We start from the raw sequence: 18,266 nt of genomic DNA, 5'->3' as shown, positions 1-18,266 counted from the left end.
ATATTTCTCCTCAAGAAGTAACACAGGCTACTTCCAGAATAAAGCATTATCCTCTGTGAATAGATTTAACATGATCTAGATCTTCAAAAGGTCTTCTGCTGTGGAGACAGACCACATATGCTCTAAGCCCCTGGACTGTAGCTGTCCTATTCAGCCTCTGTTGGATCACTGCAAATATCTTTAAGCCCAAGTCACCCCGGTGCTGCCATGGTTGGCAGGCAGGAGGCAGTCTGTGCAGGAAGTGTGGTCCGTAGGCTCTGTGGGCTGCTCCCATCCCATTTGGAAGATCTGACATGATGCTGCAATTTATTGCCAAGGTATTTAGGACTTCAAAGCAAGAAAAATAACTTAAATTCATGGTTCTTTTTGCTGTGAAAGGGAAACTGGTTCCTTATCCACTCCTCCTTCCAGACTGGGATATGACTCAGTTCCTGATAGTTTAAATATGATCAGAACCGATGCTGGATTTCTTTTGTGAGATGCGTTGTTGCTGTACCAAATGCTGAGGATAAAAATACCTTCTGCTGCAGTCTGCTGCTGCACTGGAAAACAAAAAGGACATCTTTCTTTAGATTGACTGTTACATAGCTGGAGGTAGATTGCTTTGCATCTCGACTTCAGTCAAATTTACAGTTCAGAACTTCCTATCTAATACAATCTAAAATTCTTGCAAAAAGAATGAAACATGCTTGTGCAATTTGGGTAATGGTGATACCTGGCGGATATACATCACGGGCAATGGTTTCAGAAAGACTGACTTTTTTGCTCAGCTTCAAAATGAAAAATATCACAGGGAAGCATGGGTTATTTGTGGTGCTAACAATGCATATTTTTGAGGGTCTCTGGTTTCCTGTGGTGCCTCATCCTTAATGCCCTTTGTTGTGAATGTGTTGGCACACATCCTTTTCCCAAGCCAAAAGCCACCTAGGAGTTGCAGCAGGAAGAATGTAAAGCAACATCCCACAGAATTTGAATGGTAAATTCTCAACCTATGCATGATTTGTCATATCAATCTACTCATTTGTGATAAATTACTAGTGTTTGGACAGTGCTGCAGAAGAAAAATGATTTCATAATACATCCTAAACCTATAACCCAAAGCATGAAAATCTCTATTTTAAAACAAGGGAATATCTAAAGCAATATTCCTCCATATATATTTTAAATAGTTTTGAAAGCCATAGTTTTATTTTGTCTCTGACATTACCTTTAAGTGAAATGAAGAATACAAGCAAACCTGCATCTTATAGGCAAAACCCAATAATATATATATGTAAAATTAAAATCGTAATTACTCATTTTGGGTGCCTGGCTTTAAATACTCTGAAAGTTCATTGATTTTCAAACGGCTGGAACTAAGCACAGTCTAAACACCAGGTATCTCCTAAGGCATTTCAAGAAGAATACTCCAAAGCAGGGAACTTAATATGATTATTTGCTTTTGAAAATCTTGACTGGGAGTGACATTTCTGTTAGCTAGATCCCTTAACTCCAGGTAATACACTGCAGAGATGAACAGCCCTTCTGTACATATGTTCATGTCTTTTTAAATGATACTTTAAATGCTAAGTGCTTTAGCTCACTAATAATCCCCCAAATACTAGTAGTATCAACATACTAGTCCTTATATGTAGTAAACCTCAAGATGGCAGTCTTGAACTACAGAGTTTTTCACGGAAGCTGATTATGAATTTCTTCCAAGGGAAAAAAATAAAAAAGGAATTTAATGGTGAGTGTGAACGTGTGCAGGAATAACCAAAGCAAATACCAAGTAGAACAGCAATATCAGACTAGGATGTCAATGCCTATAGAGTTCACGTGGCAAAATTTACTTGAAAGCATTGATTGCAATAAAAATGATTGTTGCTAGGAAAACAGATGTTGTGAACAAATCCATAGGGTTTTGAAGCTTCATCCATTTATTTCCTTGCTCACTGTTCCTTATTCACTACTTACTTTTCTCTCACAGAGGATGTTTTCATATTTCCTGACGAGTACCGTGAGGTTTGCCTAGGTGTTGCTTGGATTTGCCTCAGTTGTGATATAGAACGCTTGTGTGTTCACTATGCCAGTGGCAATGTTCTAGAAAAGCTGTGCCTCTCAGTTCCTCCTCCCACAGGTGACTTGTGTGCATCTGAAGGTGTTGTGCCAATACTTACAACAGAAGTCCCCGACAGCTTTGCCACATTTTTTCCTGCTTTCTCCTCATGCAGCATGGTGACAAAGAGAAGAAGCCCTGACATCCGACCTGCCCCTCATTTGGGTGCTGTAGAGCTAACCTACTCCTTGCCAGCCCCAAGTGAGCTCCTTGCTTTTTTCTTTTTACTTTTCACACACTGTAGCACCATCGCCTGCATCTCCACCTGACTCCTGGATGGAAGTCCTGCTTGTGGCTGTAGAGAGGCTGCCTCAACACTGCCTGGGGGTTGGACACATCTGCTATGCCATGGTTCCTGTGCAGCTATGGAGAAGCTGGCTCCAACCCCAGCACTGTGGTAGTGGTGGTGGTGAAATGCTGGCATAGGCAGCCAGACACCTCTGTTTCATGGGGTAATGAAGACCTTTCCTCAACCCAGGCTTATATATAAGCTCCCAGGCCTCCCAGAGCCTTTCTCCCTCTCTTCCTCCTCTTCCTTCTCAAGAGGAAGTTTTGTGGAAGTCAGAGATGGAACAGGAAGCAGCCATGAGGGACACCATGGATGACCATGGCTTGCAAAGACTTTTTGGCATCTTTCTCTCACAGTGATTGCTCCTCTCACAAGAGCCTTCCCTCCCTCAGCAGTTTTCCTTGGCTGTTGCTCCTCTCTATGTTGACTTTGGAGACTCACAGTCTTGGCTGTGTCTTATATGAGGTTAGGGTCATGGCTGGCAACCACCCAGCTCACCAGCCAGGCTGCTTTGCTCGCCACCCTCATAGCCACTGTGTCACTGTGTTGGAGCTGGCTGCTGAGCAGTCTTATGAAATCATCTGCTGACTCACCCTTCCCTTGCTTGCCTAAGTGAAATCATGCCTGACTTTAAAAATCACATTGCAGCATTACATGACATATTTATCCATTTCTTCCACTGCCATGAAATGCTTTGATAAGCAGCTATGAGGTTTCTGGATTAAGATAGTGGTCTTTCCCCCCCCCCCCACCTTTGTTTTTGTCTCTAGCATTTGTTTCTTCTCTGCATGCTGGAATAAATCTGAATCTGTTGAATCACCAAGGTCAGTCCTGGAAATTCTGGGAACTGCCTTCTCCAGAGCTGGTACAGGTGTGTCCCAAGGTAGGCAGCTCTGTATTTTAATGGTGTCTGTGTCTCTCACATGCTGTTTCTCTCAGGTATGTTGTGCAAGCCACAGTGGTCTGTCCACTTCGAGCAGCAGACTGACACCTCTGAGGGTGTCACATCACACCAGCATCCTTTCCTGTCATTAGCCTCCATCGCACATTAAAAATCTCTCTGGCCAAGGTTTAGTTCTTCAGTTATTATGCCTAGATCAGAGACCTTATTTACTTGCACCCTATTTTGCACAGCTGCAGTGTCCAAGCCAGGCTTTGGCAAAACAGGGAGATTAACTACCCAAGACTCTCTATCAGGCATGAGTAATGGATTTTGGAGATGGACAGACAGGGAAAAAATGAGTGGGATTTTGTTTATATTGAGTCAAAACACAAAACTTTTTTTATTTTGACTACTGAATAAGCCATTACATTGCATTTTGGTAATTCCAAGTACTAGTTTTTATTCTGATTTCATTACTTTTTGATTCTGATTCATCTGACACTTTAATAACACTTTTACATCCTAAAATAGTAGGTTAATTTTTAATTGGGGAAAAAAAAAAGAAGTTGAAAGTTCTGATGTTTCCAAAATCTAAGAAAATAAACCCAAACACTTTGCTTTTTCAGAAGTAAAGCATTTCAAACTGAGTTAAAGAAAAATACTACTTCATGGTGGGTTTTTTTATTCAGGAAAAGCTATTTGCCAATTATGACATCTTAAATTTTTCATTTTGTGGTGATTATTAAAACAGTAAAGTAAGTATGTTTTGGTAAGTGATATACTACACCTTGCTTTTTCCATGCTACAGAGCTGCGAGAGCAGAGACATGGATACTTCTGGCTCTTCACAGACTGGTTGTCTCAAGGGCACTAAGAAAACCTTTTAAACAGAACAGTCAAGAGGATACTTTCAGTCCCAGAAGTCTATGTTCTACCATCAGAGAATTTACTAGGTAACTTGGGCACTTTTATGATGAGTCTGGCAATCTAACAGCTAGCTGTTTCCAGAAAGATCTGTGCTGCCAGCCTCTGCCTTTCACAGGTCAAGTCTATAGCCACACCATCATTCCCTCTGTGTCAGCACCAACACTTGGCCAAGCCCATAGTAAGGAGGTCTGGAGAGAGAAACAGGAAAAAAAAAAAGCAACCAAAAATAGTTCTACCAGAAAAAAAACAGTAGCCTTCTGCCAGGTTAGTCCCCAAAATCTGCTTTTCATGGACCCTGCCAGGTACAATGCCAGTGAGGAAAACCTAACCCTGAGCAGGGCCATCCTGAGCAGCAGTACCACAAGAGGCAGCAACACCATGGAGAGAGGGGACAGTTTCAGACTTGGTTTTGTGCCTCTCCTTTGCCTTTTGCAGTGCTGCATTTCCAATTTTCCTGTTGCTTTCTTATGTAATTTGAATTGTTTTGGGTGCTTGGCCCTGTGACATCTTCGTATCTCTATAGTGTTTTCTAAAGCATAAGTAGATCCTCAAAAGCATTAAAAAACTGTGGAGTACTCATGCAAAGATACAGCTCATCAGTTCAGATTGTTGACTTTTGGGGAAGGCTGAAGATTTCTTCTTTATTTTTAGAATGCTACAAATAAAGGCGTTTAACAGTCTTCCAAGTGAAAAGCATCATTTTTCTATCACTCCTGTTACACTGGTCATTTCCAGATCTTGAGTATGTACATATCCCCACATTTCTACCTGTTGTGAATAAATTCTGGGTTTTTCCATGCATAATATTGCCAAGAAATGCAAACACTCTTTGAGCTTTGACACTAGAAATTTTTTCTTTCACTAGCTGCAAGATGAAAACTAATGCTCCCCTCCGCCTTAGCCTGGAATACTGATTTGCAGAATTTCTCACTGGAAGACATGGTAGGTATTTTTAAATCTTTCTTCCTCTTTAATGTGAAGAACTATCTCTGGGAAAGTTTGAAAGATCAGGTCCACGGTCATCGTTTAGCCAAACTGCGTAATTCTTAGGCCTTTTAATCTTTTCTCATAAATCAATCCTCCAATCCCCTTAGTCGTATTTGTTGCTCATCTCTGAATTCCCTGCAATTTTGCAATTTACATTATAATTAGGGCTTAGTGAAACTGATGAGAAAGTGATTTTTGGGACTGACTTTTATACTGTTTGTAAATATTCAAATCTTGCTTTCCACAGGATCATGAGGGCCCCTGACATGCGTGACAATGGCAGGGGCCTGAGTCACTCCCATTCCTGGGGCAAGGGCATGTTTTCCCAGATTCTCCCACTGTGTCTTGCCACTAATTAGTATTCATTATCCCACTGATATCCCTGGAACTGTAACTGCCTACGGCGCAACTCATAGTGAATAAAGACAGGAGGATCTGCCCCAGCCTGTACCTAGTATCACTAAATCACTACCTGATTTTACTCAAGGTGAGCAGTGCTAGGCAGCAAGCAGGGCGATGAGTTGTAACTGGGCTGTTTGAGGGAACATAAGGCAGAAGGCAGAGATGTTCACTGAACAAATGGCTGTGGTGGTGGAAGACATTGCTGGGGAAAACACCCTTCCTCTGGTGTTTTTGTTGGCAATTGCATGCTCTGCAGGCAGCTGGGACTAATGTTGAAGCTAGAGCCTATACCCTGCAATTGCTGCCCTGCACCTCCCTTTGCTCTCAGAACTGCTGGGGTGCTGCTCACTCATGGTCCCTGTAACCACTGTCGGGAAGAATGCTTATGCAAATCCAGTGGGACTGAAGGTGGTTTGAAGATGGGAAACCTGAAGAAGATGTACAATGGGCAGAAGAGCAGTCACTGTCACTGCAACCACCTTCCCTGCCTCTGCTGGCTTGCTGCAGGAACATCTGCCCATGGGCAGAGCTCTCCCCTACACTGCACATGGAGCAGATGAGAGAGCACACATGATCCTTCGTGCTGGGAGAAGAATGTGGTCATCATAAACTTTCTCAGCCAGCACAACTTTTTTTTACATCCATATGTAAAGGGGTGACTCAGGGTAAAGCCATCTGTGAGCCTTTGTAGAAGAAGCCTGTGTAGAGAGTCCTTGCTGTACCTCTCAGAGCAGCTGCCATCTATGCCTCTCAAGGACCCAGAACTGATTTCTGATTCCATTTTTCTACCTGAAGTTTTCCTTCTCTTATGTGATGTCTGCAAAAATTGGGTATCTGCCCCACTGGCAACAAATAGAAGGCTCCTGTGAGAGTCTTAGCTCAAATGCAAGCTCCAGAACAACAATAAGAAAATAAATAACTGAATTCCTGCCTGCCTTTTCTACGCCCATAGACGTAATAGCCGTATTGTCATTTTGGTTCTGCTTCCTCTGAGTGCACATATAAGAAGCTACCAATGTATGTTTCTAGTCTCAGTCACACAAGTCAAAGAAAATTAATACTTTCATGTGTCCTCTGCTCACTTGAAATGTTTAAAGATTCTTGTAGGGAAATATCTCATATTGCTGTTATAGCATTGCTTTACAATAATGTTCTGTTATATTATAGTACCCTTTTCTTTACAGCATGGATGCTAGAGCCAAAAGCAGAATGAATGCTTCCATGTAAACATAAAGTAGGAGACAGTGCACTCTCCAATAAACCAGCAGTACCAGTGAGGGAAAGCAGCATCGTTATTCTGCAAACAGGAACACAGAGAGGTGCAACTCATCCCACTGCTGTTGCACAGGAATCAGGCACAGGGAGGTTCTGCAACTGAATCATTCCCAGCTGCTTGACTAGAACTCAAGTAAAAATACTTTCTCATGCATCATGTGCAGCCCAGTCCTCTCAACCTTCTTGAGCAAAAGAGTCATCAAATTCACTAATTGATGTGTCAATAAGGACTGGGTGGCTGTTTCTGTGCCATGCTGTCAGGCGAAGACCAACATGTATATATGCTGTCCCAATGTATCACCATGGCAACTAAAAATTATAGTCAGGAACACTGTTCCTTGTTTTTATCATGGCCTTCAGGTTCTACTTAGTGCTAACACAGTCAATTGTTTCACTATTCAAGTATGGATAGTGACACATTCTGAATATATGAAGACAAAGAGCTTTTCTCATTTATCTTTCTTAAGTCAGACCCAGAAGATAAACAAGAAAAAGAAAAAAAAAATCCACTCTTAATAAAGTGGACCCCAAATATTCTGCAACTCTACAGCAAAGAGGACTTTGTCCAAGATTTTAAATGTAACTGTTAATTTTATATGATGAACTTGCCTCATCTTGGATTTCCAGGAATCCACCCACTGTAGGAGAAGATCAGGCTAGAGAACCTGAAAGGTGCACATGGTACCTGATGAGATGCATCCATGGATCCTGAGAGAACCAGCAGATGAAGTGGCTAAGCCACTATTCATTATATTCCTGGAAGAAAGAAAATGTCACTCTTATCTTCAAGAAAGACAAGAAAGAGGATCCAGGGAACTACAGTCCAGTCCACCTCCCCTCCATCCATGGGGAAGTGAGGGAGCCAATAATCTTGGAAAACACTTCTAGACATACAAAGGATAAGGTGACTAGAAGTAGCTGGTGTGGATTTATGAAGAAGTCATGTTTGACCAATCTGATGATGAGATGCCTGGCTTGGTGGATGAGATGAGAGCTGTGGATATTTCCTGTTTTGGCTTTAATAAGGCTATCCATACTGACTTCCATAATGTCTTTATTGACAAACTGATGAAGTACAGACTAGATAAATGGTTGGTATTGTAGACTGAAAACTGTTTTCTCTGATCCACTGAAAGAGTTGTGATCAGCTTTACAAAGTTGAGCTGCATGAGAGTCACTGGTGGTGTACCCACGGGTCAATACTGGCACCAGTACTGTTAAACATTTTCATTAATGACTTGGATGCTGCGATGCAAGCTTACAGGTGATACAAAGCTGGATGCAAACTTACAGGTGATACAAAACTGGGAGGAGAGGCTGACACTCCAAATGGTTGTAGTGCCTTTCAGAGTGACCTCAACAGGCTGGAGAAATGAGTGTACAGGAACTCTGTGAAGTTCAAAGTGGGGAAAAGGCAATTCCTGCACATGGGGAGGAACAACACCAAGCACCAGTATGTTCTGGGGGCTGCCCATCTGGGAAGTAGCTTGGTAGAAAAGGACCTGGAAGTTCTGTTGAACACCAACTTGGATCCAAGCCAGGAAATTGCCTTTGTGATAAGACCAAACAACCTCCTAGGCTGCATTAGGCAGAACGTCACCAGCAAGTGACCATTCCCTTCTACTCAGGACTGGTGACACATCTAGAGTCCAGTATTGGGCTCCCCAGTACAAGAAAGACATGGACATACTGGAGCAAGTCCAACAAAGGGGTGTGAAGATGATTAAATGATTCTGAGAATTTCTACTACAAGGAAAGGCTGAGAGAGCTGGCATTGTTCAGTCTGGAGCAGAGAAGACTTGGGGAATATTATCATTGTCTAGAAAAACCCAATGGGATGGTTCAAAGGCTCTTCCCAGTGGTGCCCAATGACAGGATGAGAGGCAGTGGGAGCAAACTGAAATACAGGAAATTTCATTTAAACATAGGAGAAAAAATTGTCTTACTCTTACGTGTGACTGAACACTGGAACAGCTTACTCAGGTAAGTTGTGGAGTCTCCATCCTTGGAGATATTCAAAACCTGACTGGAATAGCCCTGAATAAACTGCTGTAGTTCATCCTGCTTTGAGCAGGGGGTTAGACTAAATGATCTCCAAAAGTTCCTTCTGTCTCAACAGTCCTGTGATTCTGTGATAGGACAGGAGAATGGTCTTACAAACTTCACAGTACTCCTTCAACCTAATTTTCTTTATCCAGGAAGTCTACTGTTTTCACTGTGATATGTGTTTTTGCTTTGTTAATTTCTTACTTTTATTAATTAAACTATTATCACCATTTATTAGATTAGTGATAGCAGGAGTAGGCCTGGAAGACAACAGTTGGAAAGGATTCCCCAGATATCAGTGGTTATTTGATTTGGATCATATTTTTAGTGTGCTGGGTATAAGGCCTGTAATACTCCAGAAGTGAAGCTTATATGTGAGCCTCAGCCCAGCAATTGATGCTGGGATTGTGATGGACCACTTTTTTGTCTTGCTCATCATTGTTTAGATGTATCTTGAAAGTGATGCTTTCCCTTCATGGTGACAGAGTCAAGCCTGATACAGGGTGAGCAAACAGCTCTGCATCCAGAAGTGAGTCATCATTGGTCTCCAGCTGATTTTATCATCCTCTCTGCTACGAGAGCTGTTTCTCTCACCTGATTCAGGCAAAACAAGCTGCAGGTGTAAAACCCAATGGCTCAAGCACTCCCAGGTTGTTATGATGAGGTGGTGAAGGAGCCTTCAGATGACCTGTTCTACTGGCAGGTCAGAGGGGCTGGAGCTTTTGACTAGTAGTGATAAGCAGCTAGGGATAGGTTGAGGGGCAGTGGTGTCTTCCAAGACCCCTAAACAGAATATATTCAGACCTGCAGTGCAAATTCCTCCTATATTATTCTTTGTAACTTTTTCCACCAAAATAGAATTTAATCTCTACACAAGAGGCAGAAGCTTATAAAGATCCTCCCTCAATAAGGTAGGCAAATGGAAAATTGCAGTCAAAATGACGACTGCAAAGTTAAAATTTCAGTATTTTAAGTTCTATATCAGTTCCTTCTGACCTTCAATAGAAAGACTGGAATGCACAAAGCTGCTTTCCAGTGTTCTGATTTAAACAGGTGATTTAGGATAAAGAAAATATGAGCTGGTAAATTGCTCATCTCTTTTGTTACTTTTTTCCAAGGACTAGTATTAGAACTGGTACTTCCTGGACTGAACCAGAATGCTGTGTTAACAGCTGCAAAATTACTGGAAACAACTTTGGAAATAACCCATATATGCCAATTTGCTGTAGCTGTGCTTTTCTCCTGAGGAGAAAACCTTAATCTCTAGAAACTGTTTTCATTTAACAGCACAGACAAGGTTCCAGCTGCTGTGACTGGGAAGGAAAACCTCAAAAATGAGAAATTAGGGTAAGCAAGGCAGATACGAACCTGCAGACAGCCTGGGACCATGACATGTGAAGTGACCCATTCCCCTCACTGAGATATTCATTCAGCATGTTCCTGGCGCTAATACTGAAAACTCGGTGTTAATCATTGTGATGTTTCTGTAAGAGAGGAAGAGGATAATGCCAGATATCCCCATTTCAATACCAGACACATCTTTTTTTTGTTGTCTTGAGTAAGTAACATCTAGGAAGAGCCCTGATGTATTACCCTGCTGTGCTTCTTTCAGGGTCAGGAAGAGACAGCCCAAGAAGCCTGAGGTGCACCTTGATATTCAAGAAGAGCAGATCTATGGTCCCAGCTGGGTTTTGTCGTGGTTTAAACCCTAGCCAGACAGCTTGTTCACTCACTCCCAGTGAGTGGTGCTGGGCTGAGAGCAATCGAGGGCACCCCCCCCCCCGCCTCCCTTGGGGCTCTCCCCTTCCCCGCTCCCGAAGGAACAGGGAGGAGGATCAAAAGAGTGCAACTCCCATGGGCTGAGACAAGAACAGTCCAGCAACCAATGTACAACACAAATCACCACCGCTACCACCAACTACAACAATGATAAGAGAAAATAACAAGGGAAGAGAATACGATACCACTGGCCAAGAAACGAGTCCCACCCGGAAGCCCGTGTCCTTCCGGGTAACTCCCAGTTACCCCCCACCCTGGGCATGACATGCTGTGGTATGGAATACCTCCCTGGCTAGCCTGGGTCAGGCGCCCCGTCTCTGCTTCCTCCCGGCTTCCCCTCCTCCCTGGCAGAGCATGAGCCTCACAAAGTCCTTGGTCAGGGTAAACATCACTTAGCAACAACCTAAAACATCGGTATCACCAGCACTGTTCCCAGGCTGGAAGTCAAAACACAGCACTGCACCAGCTAACACAAAGGAAAAACATGACTGCTACTGCTGAACCCAGGACAGTTTTCGTAGGTATTATGGTTGAGTATGTCTTATAACCTCTCTGTCTCCACCTTTCTGGGCAGAACTGCCCCTCTCAGATCAGCTACTCAGTAGATCAGCTTAGCTATAATATCAAGCCACAAAAGAGAGATCTGAGCAGCCTAAAACATAACATGACAATATTTTTGTCAGGTGAACTGTCTACTGCAAATGATGCTTCACATTGGCACCCTCAGCTGGAAGCCAGTGGTAGGAATGATACACAGTATTTGAACATACCAAATATTGAAGCCTTTGAAATCATAAAATAGTTAGGGTTGGAAAGGACCTTAAGATCATCAAGTTCCGACCCCCCTGCCATGGGCAAGGACACCTTGCACTAAACCATGTCATCCAAAACTCCATCCAACCTGGCCTTGAACACTGAGATGGTCTTGATAAGCCCCTGGCCAGCAGCTCAGACTGTAGAATCACAGAATGGTTGAGGTTGTATGGGACCTCTCTAGGGCACCTGGTCCAGCCACTCCTATCCAAGCAGAACCTCCATGCTTTATCAGCTTGTCTATGAGAATCTTTCGTGAGAGTGTCAAATGCCTTACTGAAGTCTACGCCGACAACATACACTGCTCTCATCTATCAGGCCAGCTGTTTCATTATAGAAGTTTCTTAAGTTGGTCAACCATGCCTTCCCCTTGATGAAGCCATGCTGACTACTTCTGATGACTTTCTTGTCCTCCATGTGCCTGGAAACAGTGTACAGAACTGCCTGCCTCAAGGTTGGAGGTGTGGCTGGGTCCTCCTTCTTGCACAGGTAAATAGTTGCTCAGATTTGTAGATACTCAACTTCAGCCATTTTTAGGCTTATAAACAAAGCCTAAAATGGCAATATTTTTAACTGTTTTCACTGAGAACAGAAAGGACTAAGCCATGTCCACCAAACCAGTCTGTGACGTGTATCTAGCATCTCCCCAGCACATCAGGGTGCTAAGAGGTACATGCATTCAGCACTCTGTTACCTGGTGAAGCTTGCAGTACACAGAGCATGGGAAGTGGAAGCACAGAGCAGTGAAGTGGTTTCCACAAAGTCATGTTGGAGGGTCAGTAGAAATGTTGCAGAAGGATCTCAGTGACTGAAAACACTTTGTCACTAAGCAAGGATTTTATCAGTTTTGGTTTTTTTTTCCCTGTGTGGTACAAAGACACTAATGATGAAGGAATTGGCTCAAAACCAGCTTTTCAGCTGTGGGAGACCAGTCCTCTAATTGTGCTTGTAGTGCTGCTGGCAGGTACTGTGCTGTGCCCTGCGTCTCTTGCCTCACTCTCAATTAGCCCAAACTAAAAGAATAGGAGAGAGCTTAAGAGTTACAAGGGGGATTAGAAAAAAATATCCTTATTGTGAGTGTAGGAAATATTCGAAGTGAAACTTCCTTGGGAGAGACCGCTGTTAAAGATTTGATGTTGGAAGGACTTCCATACTCCATACACAAGAGTGTGGTGTATGTTCAGGGGGTGTGAGGTTCTTATGTCAGCTTCAGTTCAGAGCATCAGCTGCCACACCTGGGACATTCCTGGACTTTTTCTTAACAGCTCCTGCAAGCTGAGCTTGACTGATAGCACCATTAGGAATGGAGGGCCCAATAGACCAAAAACTGCTTGCAAACTTTTGCATTCAAATATGAAAGTGGAAGAGAACCCTTGCTCTGTCAATGCTTTTTCCTCAGAGTTATTCCCAGCTATTTCACCACATCTTCTCACATTTTTTCTCTAACAAACAGACCTCTTTCTGATGGCAAATTGTTCTTTTCTGCCCTTCAGACAGAGCATTTATCATAGATGTTATTACCATGTCTCCTGGAATCTTTCCATCTGAAGACATGCTTGTTACAAACACTGTCACTGGCTACAAAATGTATCTGAAAGAAAGATTGACATTTTCTTTTATGTACCATTCTTTGTAGGCAGGTTTTTTTTTCTCCACATGCTGCTTAGCTTTCTTACTAGGTCAGATCACCCATGTCTAAAGACTGGTGCTGGCTCCTGGCACCAGCCAGTTGCTTCCCTGTCAGAGGACCCTGGGAGCTTCTTCCCCCTGCCCTAAGCTATTGTGCAGTTAGGCAGTTATGCAGTTCCAAGCAGACCGGAGCATCTGAGCCTGGGCAGAGCAGGGTGCTGCTGATGGTGGAGAAGCAACTGGTATTGAAATGGCAGATTGAAAGCAAGAGGCGAACTTCTTTCTCTCCTGCTGTCTTTTTTTCTTTTAGTTCTTTTAGTTTGCTATGAAGCAAATCAAGAGAGGGAGTAGCAGAGAATCATCTGAACAAACAGAGCCCAATATTTGATTTGGATGATAACAGTGAAAATACCTTATCTTGCTTTAGTGGCCAAGTGACCAACCCCTACTGCTCAGCCTTCTGTGCACTACAGGCTGGTCACAATATGCTGGTGCGCTCAAAGTCACCAGAAAGGTCTCACCCTTGCAGCTGCCTTTGAGAAGAGCTCCAGCAGGGGAGAGGATGAGTGTGTGCATGTTTGCCTGCAAGCAAAGGAATGAGCCTTGAAGGAGCACTCCTGCAGTGAACGGGGGAGTTTCTATTTCTGGCATAAAGTTTGAATTCTTCGCCAAAGCTTGTCACCACCGTCCAAAGCACTGGTCTGCTCTCCCTCCCATGCTGGTATTTGGCTCCTGCCTTTTTTCCTCAGCTGCTGAGAAGCTCCCCTTGACTTTGGCAAAGAAAAGGAGGTCCTGGCCTGGGGCTCGGCGCCCTCCTGAGCTGGAAGGGAAGATGCTCAGGTGTCCAGGGTGCACTGGAACGGTCTCCCCTGCTGCTACATGACCTACTGCAGGGCTTCTTGGCTCCCATGGGGATATGGACACCTCCTTGGATGTTTAAACACTGCATGCTGCACTGGCAAGGACTGCCATCTGATTAACTGCTCTCAGCAGTGCCTGTCCAAGAGGTGCAGATGCTGCCTGGGAGAGCAATAGATGCACTCAGGAAAGCAAAGGCTGAAGTTGCTGCTCAACCCTTGGAGGCAGGAGTCTGGTGGATTAGGGAGCCAGTTTGAGCTCTGCAAAGAAGAAGCAACTACTTTCAGTGTTTTAAATGTACTTAACCTAAGAAGCAGATGTAGACTGTTCTGAATTAGCCTGAGATTTGGGATGAGTTCTGTTTTTTTTTTCTTTAAAGTAGGAGCTACCATAAGGTAGGGTAAGTTACAGTGTATGTACACTTTGTTTCTTTTATAAAGGAATATATATGGCCTTAGAAAATGAATATATTTTGTATTAGTTAATTAGGTAGTATTCTTCCCTTTGATGTATGTTTTCTTAACCTTTAACCCTGCTACATTAAGGTATTGAGGTTAGCTATTTCAAAAGGTACATATGCACATATATGCATGCATAGATATGGACATATGCTGTCTCCTTTTTTACTTTCCTCATTTGATGATATTACAGTTACTCTGAATGAAATCCTTTAGGAGACATTCCAGGAGAAATGAAGATGTTTCAATCAAACCGAAAAGCAAATGCAAAGGACATTTTGAGCAGAGTGGAGTTGTGTAGAAACAATTATTTTCCTTCGTACATGTATCTCGGAAAAACTGATGTATGCTCTTCTCCATTCAGGGATTAAGTTTTGAAGCACTATTTTGAAGTTGCATGTTGTTAGGGGGTTTTGTTTGTTTGTTTGTTTGGGGTTTTGTTATGTTTTATTTTGTTGTTTTGTTTTTTTTTTTTATAATGGGGAAGATGTATTCCTCACAGAAATTTTCAGAGGAGCAATGAATATACAAAATGAATTATCTGTTGTTGGATCTGAACTGCATATCTGTACACAGGGTGTTTTTGTACTCTAGGGTACTCTGAAAGCATCGTGGCTGAATCATAATAAACAATTGATTCCCTTATCAAAAAAACACACATACCCACAAATATTTCACTCCATCTTCAATGTCTTTGACAACATAACATTTAAATACCTGAAGCAATTTATAAAGTATTTATAATACAGAATCCATAGCCAGACTACTAGAATTTAAATATCTAAGTCTTTAAGAGATGGACAAAACCAGGTATAGGTTGCATAAATGCTCCATTATCTTTGCTTTCCTTGCATTCAGGAAGAATTAATAAAAACATCCCCTGCTATCTGCTATATCCCCACCTATAATGTATGCTTGCAAATGCTTTCATTGTGAACATTGTTACCAGGGGTTAAATTTTCGTATATGCATGCCAATCTCTTCTCTCCTCCCCAGACTGCATTCTTGCTCCTGCTTAGGTAACAGGTCTGCCCAGCTGCTGGAGGACTACTTCTCGGATGCTCACCCTTGTGAGGATGGGTATGGTAGAACTGGAGAGCACTGTCTTCATTTGCACCCAGTGAAGGCTGGTGGAGGTCATCACTTCCACCAAAAAGCTAGGCTGGATCTCATCTGCCTGCACAGAGCAAATGGGAAAGACTGGGGACCCTGGTGGGTTCCTGCTGTTCCTTTAGCCAGAGCTTGCTGCGCAGTTACACTCCTACCCCCGCTATACTGTTGATCAAATAACAATACTACCTCCAAATAGTTGGTGTTGAATCCTGCTGAATAATTTTCCCAAGATATACAAGGAAAAGGCTTCTGTCATGATGAAAAGCTCAGTTCTTTAAAGCATACTCAATTAAATCAGGTTGCTGGCCAGGAATGCGTATTTCTGTGCTGCAAACTCCACTCATCTTTACAGCTCCGTCTTGACATGGGAACCTCTTAATTTTGATCTTGTTAAAAGAGTTTACTTACTCATTTCAGAGGTGCAGAATAGGCACGCCTGTGATGTGTACGGGTACAAACACTGCTTGTTGTGTGTCTAAATCTTACCTAGGCATAAGCTTTTTGCTTAAATCTGAAATTTCACATTTCAAAGCACAGTCTTTTGTAAACTAGAGGGAACTGAAACTGTTAAACTTGCAATATGGAAGCTGTTAAATCTACAGGGAATGTATGTCTCTCGTTTGCATTCGCAGATTTAGAGATAGTCCTCAAAAGGGAGCTGGATTGAACCAAAGAGGATGGTAGCTGTGCCTAGAGATCCCCACAGCAAAAAGCTCTGTACCAACACTTGTTAATTGAAAGTCCTTAGAGACACAATTTAAGCAGGCAGAGAGAAGTGAAATACTTTTCCTGAGATGTTAACAAACTGCGATGGCAGAGCCAGGCTTTAAACCCAGCCTTTGTGACTTCTAGTCCAGTGTCCTACGATGTGTCACACTGCCCCCTAACACTTGTGGAATGCATTTCTTTCTGTATCTCCCTCTTGTCTACACAGACGCACCTGCATATGAGAGTTCTCTGTATAGCTGGATAATTTTCTGAACACTTACTAATTTATCGTACATACCACATTCCAAACAATGTGAATATTTTAAATACTTCATTTTAAATGCTACCTGCTTATTTTTCTCCTTTAGAAATATCCAGAATGTTGCACTTTTCCTTCCCATTTTGGAAAGGAATCCTTTCTTGCCTGCACAGAAAGAGGCAGCAATATTGAAATATCCACAAAGACAGTTTGTTCCTGGACTGTTCTTGCAGGCATTTGTGCTGAAGAGATGTTAACACAAGCCACATTTTACGTGAAATATATTCCCATTGCTCAGGGCTCTTCTGCTTGATGCTGGCAATGCTGCAGCTTCCCACACTTCCCAGCTCTCCAAGGAACCCTACAGTAGAAATAAGGAAGCCAGGACTTAATATTTGGACATATATATATATATTAAAGCAAAAGAAATAACACTTTAAGGTTTTCTTAGAGCACAGGAGGGGGGAAATGGTAAAGATTTGCTTTGGGACCACTTTAATTCAACTTTTTAAGTCCTGCATAGCTACAGTAGTCTTTCCTTGTGGCAAGGACCCAAGCAGGTGCGTGCTGACCCCCACCACTGTGTTATCCTCAGTGCAGACTCATGCAGCCCCTCATTAGGGTACGAGCCATCACCCCAAAATGGGCAGGGGGCCTTTCTCATTGCACCCTGGTAGCAAGAAGCTCCTTTCCCAGGGATGGGGATGTCCCCTGACCTTGGGCCAGGACAGGCTTCACTCACGCTGGCAGTGTGCTTCCAAGGTGAACCACCAGTGTTATGTAAATGTTGATTTTTATTGCTGTGGGTACAGGTAGAGATTAACTACCTCAGCTGGCAAGGGAACTGGTGTGTAACATCCTTCTCCATCTCTGATCTCAGATCAAAAGCTTCAGCCTTGCCTGCCACACCCTGTTCCTGCAAGGAGCTGTGCCAGGAGGGCGATGCCAGGGGTGCCCAGATGGTGTGGCCACCACAGTGGCCCCAGGTCTCGTGGGCCACTCCGGTGCTGCTAACACGTTCCATGGGTCTTGATGCTGTGGGAGTGCAGAGAGGAGGAGGACATCCTGGAGAGGGGGTGGGAAAGTGAGGGAGAAGGGCACAAAATGCCAGCCCAGGATGTGCTTTTGCACAGATGTTAAAAACCAGGAGCATCTCTACTAATTGCAGCAAACTTGGCAGAAATTAAGCCTAATAGGCCTCCTTCATACAACTGTGTGACTAAACACCAGATGCCCTAAAGGCACAAACTGACAAGGCTGTTTAAATCTTTAGTATAGTGTCTGTGATCCTTCTGACAGAGAGAGAGGATGTTGCAAGGCAGGCCCCTGAGCAGCCATCCTCCTGAGGGGCAGAAGCTGGTGGCGTAGGGGTGGGGGTGTTGGGGCTGCATGTTAAAATACCCAACACCAAAATAGAATTTTATGACATTTATGAGTGCATTTTCATAAAAAACAATTTTTTTTTCTGGAGAAGTGCCAAAGCTCCAAATACTTTCTTTCCGTTTTTTTTCCCCTAGCACAGCACTTCCGTCCACTGGATGCTTTACAAATGGTCTCTCTTTGTGCGTCATGAGAGGAGAGAGTTACTCTGGATTTATCCAGGAGTGTTGTAAACCACATGGCCCTTCTCATTTCAGCCTTATCTTTGAAATGCCTCAAGAGACATCTTATTTTTATGACTGCTCGAGGACTGTAAGCCCGAGGAGCTGCTTTTGGGAATGCATATGATCCCTGTCACATCAA

The 18,266-nt window shown here is 43.1% G+C and overlaps 2 long non-coding RNA genes across 3 annotated transcripts; one reads left to right on the top strand and one right to left on the bottom strand.

The window, feature by feature from the left end:
* Window positions 1-201: 201 nt before the first annotated feature.
* LOC134155354 (uncharacterized) lies at window positions 202-16,781 on the bottom strand. Its single transcript, XR_009961518.1, has 3 exons — window positions 16,612-16,781; window positions 4,220-4,384; window positions 202-542 (listed from the first exon to the last, which is right to left on the bottom strand). It is a non-coding gene; the product is annotated as an uncharacterized LOC134155354 (long non-coding RNA).
* Window positions 9,245-15,245, top strand: LOC134155353 (uncharacterized). Of its 2 annotated transcripts, XR_009961516.1 has the most exons (4): window positions 9,245-9,817; window positions 10,194-10,253; window positions 11,937-11,987; window positions 14,637-15,245. It is a non-coding gene; the product is annotated as an uncharacterized LOC134155353 (long non-coding RNA). The 2 variants fall into 2 exon arrangements; XR_009961517.1 differs by lacking the exon at window positions 11,937-11,987 and having other exon boundaries at window positions 9,248-9,817.
* Window positions 16,782-18,266: the final 1,485 nt, after the last annotated feature.

This window comes from Pezoporus occidentalis, unplaced genomic scaffold, assembly GCF_034315485.1.
Source record: "Pezoporus occidentalis ecotype Australia unplaced genomic scaffold, CSIRO_AGI_Poc_V1 ctg77, whole genome shotgun sequence".
NCBI lineage: Eukaryota > Metazoa > Chordata > Aves > Psittaciformes > Psittacidae > Pezoporus > Pezoporus occidentalis.
The sequence above is the reverse complement of the archived record's forward strand: the minus strand, read 5'-3'. Positions and strand labels throughout refer to the sequence as shown.